This window comes from Syngnathus typhle, linkage group LG15 (genome assembly GCF_033458585.1).
Source record: "Syngnathus typhle isolate RoL2023-S1 ecotype Sweden linkage group LG15, RoL_Styp_1.0, whole genome shotgun sequence".
Taxonomy (NCBI): domain Eukaryota; kingdom Metazoa; phylum Chordata; class Actinopteri; order Syngnathiformes; family Syngnathidae; genus Syngnathus; species Syngnathus typhle.
In genome coordinates this window covers 10,059,002-10,064,268 of record NC_083752.1, presented here as the reverse complement: position 1 = coordinate 10,064,268, position 5,267 = coordinate 10,059,002, and positions in this window count along the sequence as shown.

The following is a 5,267-nucleotide window of genomic DNA, read 5'->3' as shown; positions in this document are numbered from 1 at the left end:
CAAACGGCGAAAAATCAGCCTCTCCTTCTGGAGCTCGTGCCAACTTTGGCGAATATTTTCTAAGTGCCAACGGCTCTTGCGCCGTAAAGTGTCCGCTTTGCCTGGTTCCCTCGGTCGGCCACAAACGGCGAAAAATCAGCCTCTCCTTCTGGAGCTCGCCTAAGTGCCAACGGCTCTTGCGCCGTAATGTGTCCGCTTTGTCTGGTTCCCTCGGTCGGCCACAAACGGCGAAAAATCAGCCTCTCATTCTGGAGCTCGTGCCAACTTTGGCGAATATTTTCTAAGTGCCAACGGCTCTTGCGCCGTAATGTGTCCGCTTTGCCTGGTTCCCTCGGTCGGCCACAAATAGCGAAAAAATCAGCCTCTCCTTCTGGAGCTCGCCTAAGTGCCAACGGCTCTTGCGCCGTAATGTGTCCGCTTTGCCTGGTTCCCTCGGTCGGCCACAAATAGCGAAAAATCAGCCTCTCCTTCTGGAGCTCGTGCCAACTTTGGCGAATATTTTCTAAGTGCCAACGGCTCTTGCGCCGTAATGTGTCCGCTTTGCCTGGTTCCCTCGGTCGGCCACAAATAGCGAAAAACCAGCCTCTCCTTCTGGAGCTCGCCTAAGTGCCAACGGCTCTTGCGCCGTAATGTGTCCGCTTTGCCTGGTTCCCTCGGTCGGCCACAAACGGCGAAAAATCAGCCTCTCCTTCTGGAGCTCGCCTAAGTGCCAACGGCTCTTGCGCCGTAATGTGTCCGCTTTGTCTGGTTCCCTCGGTCGGCCACAAATAGCGAAAAATCAGCCTCTCCTTCTGGAGCTCGCGCAAGTGCCAACGGCTCTTGCGCCGTAATGTGTCCGCTTTGCCTGGTTCCCTCGGTCGGCCACGAACGGCGAAAAATCAGCCTCTCCTTCTGGAGCTCGCCTAAGTGCCAACGGCTCTTGCGCCGTAATGTGTCCGCTTTGCCTGGTTCCCTCGGTCGGCCACAAATAGCGAAAAAATCAGCCTCTCCTTCTGGAGCTCGCCTAAGTGCCAACGGCTCTTGCGCCGTAATGTGTCCGCTTTGCCTGGTTCCCTCGGTCGGCCACAAACGGCGAAAAATCAGCCTCTCATTCTGGAGCTCGTGCCAACTTTGGCGAATATTTTCTAAGTGCCAACGGCTCTTGCGCCGTAATGTGTCCGCTTTGCCTGGTTCCCTCGGTCGGCCACGAACGGCGAAAAATCAGCCTCTCCTTCTGGAGCTCGCCTAAGTGCCAACGGCTCTTGCGCCGTAATGTGTCCGCTTTGCCTGGTTCCCTCGGTCGGCCACAAATAGCGAAAAATCAGCCTCTCCTTCTGGAGCTCGTGCCAACTTTGGCGAATATTTTCTAAGTGCCAACGGCTCTTGCGCCGTAATGTGTCCGCTTTGCCTGGTTCCCTCGGTCGGCCACAAACGGCGAAAAATCAGCCTCTCCTTCTGGAGCTCGCCTAAGTGCCAACGGCTCTTGCGCCGTAATGTGTCCGCTTTGTCTGGTTCCCTCGGTCGGCCACAAATAGCGAAAAATCAGCCTCTCCTTCTGGAGCTCGCGCAAGTGCCAACGGCTCTTGCGCCGTAATGTGTCCGCTTTGCCTGGTTCCCTCGGTCGGCCACGAACGGCGAAAAATCAGCCTCTCCTTCTGGAGCTCGCCTAAGTGCCAACGGCTCTTGCGCCGTAATGTGTCCGCTTTGCCTGGTTCCCTCGGTCGGCCACAAATAGCGAAAAATCAGCCTCTCCTTCTGGAGCTCGCCTAAGTGCCAACGGCTCTTGCGCCGTAATGTGTCCGCTTTGCCTGGTTCCCTCGGTCGGCCACAAACGGCGAAAAATCAGCCTCTCATTCTGGAGCTCGTGCCAACTTTGGCGAATATTTTCTAAGTGCCAACGGCTCTTGCGCCGTAATGTGTCCGCTTTGCCTGGTTCCCTCGGTCGGCCACGAACGGCGAAAAATCAGCCTCTCCTTCTGGAGCTCGCCTAAGTGCCAACGGCTCTTGCGCCGTAATGTGTCCGCTTTGCCTGGTTCCCTCGGTCGGCCACAAATAGCGAAAAATCAGCCTCTCCTTCTGGAGCTCGTGCCAACTTTGGCGAATATTTTCTAAGTGCCAACGGCTCTTGCGCCGTAATGTGTCCGCTTTGCCTGGTTCCCTCGGTCGGCCACAAACGGCGAAAAATCAGCCTCTCCTTCTGGAGCTCGCCTAAGTGCCAACGGCTCTTGCGCCGTAATGTGTCCGCTTTGTCTGGTTCCCTCGGTCGGCCACAAATAGCGAAAAATCAGCCTCTCCTTCTGGAGCTCGCGCAAGTGCCAACGGCTCTTGCGCCGTAATGTGTCCGCTTTGCCTGGTTCCCTCGGTCGGCCACGAACGGCGAAAAATCAGCCTCTCCTTCTGGAGCTCGCCTAAGTGCCAACGGCTCTTGCGCCGTAATGTGTCCGCTTTGCCTGGTTCCCTCGGTCGGCCACAAATAGCGAAAAATCAGCCTCTCCTTCTGGAGCTCGCCTAAGTGCCAACGGCTCTTGCGCCGTAATGTGTCCGCTTTGCCTGGTTCCCTCGGTCGGCCACAAACGGCGAAAAATCAGCCTCTCCTTCTGGAGCTCGCCTAAGTGCCAACGGCTCTTGCGCCGTAATGTGTCCGCTTTGCCTGGTTCCCTCGGTCGGCCACAAACGGCGAAAAATCAGCCTCTCCTTCTGGAGCTCGCCTAAGTGCCAACGGCTCTTGCGCCGTAATGTGTCCGCTTTGCCTGGTTCCCTCGGTCGGCCACAAATAGCGAAAAATCAGCCTCTCCTTCTGGAGCTCGCCTAAGTGCCAACGGCTCTTGCGCCGTAATGTGTCCGCTTTGCCTGGTTCCCTCGGTCGGCCACAAATAGCGAAAAATCAGCCTCTCCTTCTGGAGCTCGCGCCAACTTTGGCGAATATTTTCTAAGTGCCAACGGCTCTTGCGCCGTAAAGTGTCCGCTTTGTCTGGTTCCCTCGGTCGGCCACAAATAGCGAAAAATCAGCCTCTCCTTCTGGAGCTCGCGCAAGTGCCAACGGCTCTTGCGCCGTAAAGTGTCCGCTTTGTCTGGTTCCCTCGGTCGGCCACAAATAGCGAAAAATCAGCCTCTCCTTCTGGAGCTCGCGCAAGTGCCAACGGCTCTTGCGCCGTAAAGTGTCCGCTTTGTCTGGTTCCCTCGGTCGGCCACAAATAGCGAAAAATCAGCCTCTCCTTCTGGAGCTCGTGCCAACTTTGGCGAATATTTTCTAAGTGCCAACGGCTCTTGCGCCGTAATGTGTCCGCTTTGTCTGGTTCCCTCGGTCGGCCACAAATAGCGAAAAATCAGCCTCTCCTTCTGGAGCTCGTGCCAACTTTGGCGAATATTTTCTAAGTGCCAACGGCTCTTGCGCCGTAAAGTGTCCGCTTTGCCTGGTTCCCTCGGTCGGCCACAAATAGCGAAAAATCAGCCTCTCCTTCTGGAGCTCGCGCCAACTTTGTCAAAAAATTTCTAAGTGCCAACGGCTCTTGCGCCGTAAAGTGTCCGCTTTGCCTGGTTCCCTCGGTCGGCCACAAATAGCGAAAAATCAGCCTCTCCTTCTGGAGCTCGCGCCAACTTTGTCGAAAAATTTCTAAGTGCCAACGGCTCTTGCGCCGTAAAGTGTCCGCTTTGTCTGGTTCCCTCGGTCGGCCGCAAATAGCGAAAAATCAGCCTCTCGCCCGTCAGGTACCAGGCGTTGGGGTACCAGGGGTAAGTGCAGTACCAGCTTTGGTCTGTTGGTGCGCCAGAGTACGATGAGTTGGTCCCCCTAGTCACTGTACTCATTACCTTTACCCCCAAATCGCAAAATATAGTCAGAACGAGTGTGGGGAACACAAGTTTTGGCCCCGAGAACCAGGCGGCTGGTGTCTCTAGCGATGTGTTCCCCCCCAAAAAGTGTTCACATGCTCGGACAGCGAACCTAGGAGCTACCGCAAAGCACTCTGGAAGTGCAAGAGCGAAAAATTTTCTAAGTACAAAAACTCTCGAAAATTTTCAAAGTGTCACAGTGCTCGAAAATTTTCAAAGTGCTACATGCTTTCCATCCAAGGAAGGAATAGTGGAGGACCGGCCGCCTCCTTAAACACAAGCCGGCGGAACGACGGGGAGGACCGGCCGCCTCCTTAAACACAGGCCGGTGGAACGTTTGGCAGAATTCTTCTCGTGGAGGACCGGCCGCCTCCTTAAACACAAGCCGGCGGAACGACGGGGAGGACCGGCCGCCTCCTTAAACACAGGCCGGTGGAACGTTTGGCAGAATTCTTCTCGTGGAGGACCGGCCGCCTCCTTAAACACAGGCCGGTGGGAACGGTTGGCAGAATTGCGTGACGGCCGCCTGCTCCCGGCGTCCGCACGTGAACGAACACCCCCTCCCGGGGACGGCCGTCTGCTCCCGACCGCCGTCCTTCACCCCCTCACCTTCCGGACCCCCGTCTGCTCCCGGCGGGCCTCCGAGTACCCCCACCTTCTCCCGAACTGACCGACAGGCAATGAGACCCGCCTTGGTAGGGCCCCCACCGGCCCCGGCTCGCGCCGGCGTTGGGTGGACGGTTCCTCCCCACTTGCGGGTCGCTCTCCACGGAGGACCGGTCGCCTCACTAAACATAGGCCGGGCGAAAATCTGCGAATGTTATACATCCAAGGAGGGAGGACCGGCCGCCTCCTTAAACCACCGGCCGGGCGAAAATATGCGAATGTTATACATCCAAGGAGGGAGGACCGGTCGCCTCACTAAACATAGGCCGGGCGAAAATCTGCGAATGTTATACATCCAAGGAGGGAGGACCGGCCGCCTCCTTAAACCACCGGCCGGGCGAAAATCTGCGAATGTTATACATCCAAGAAAGGAAGGAAGGAGGGAACCGGCCGCCTCCTTAAACACAGGCCGGGCGAAAATCTGCGAATCTTATCCATCCAAGGACGGAGGACCGGCCGCCTCCTTAAACACAGGCCGGTAGGAACGGTTGGCAGAATCGCGTGACGGCCGCCTGCTCCCGGCGTCCGCACGTGAACGAACACCCCCTCCCGGGGACGGCCGTCTGCTCCCGGCCGCCGTCCTTCACCCCCCTCAGCTTCCGGACCCCCGTCTGCTCCCGGCGGGCCTCCGAGTACCCTCCCCTTCTCCCGAACTGACCGACTGGCACTCATGACCCGCCTTGGTAGGGCCCCCACCGGCCCCGGCTCGCGCCGGCGTTGGGTGGACGGTTCCTCCCCACTTGCGGGTCGCACTCTAGCGCCTCGGCCGCCGCGAGAGCGTGCGCTACGCG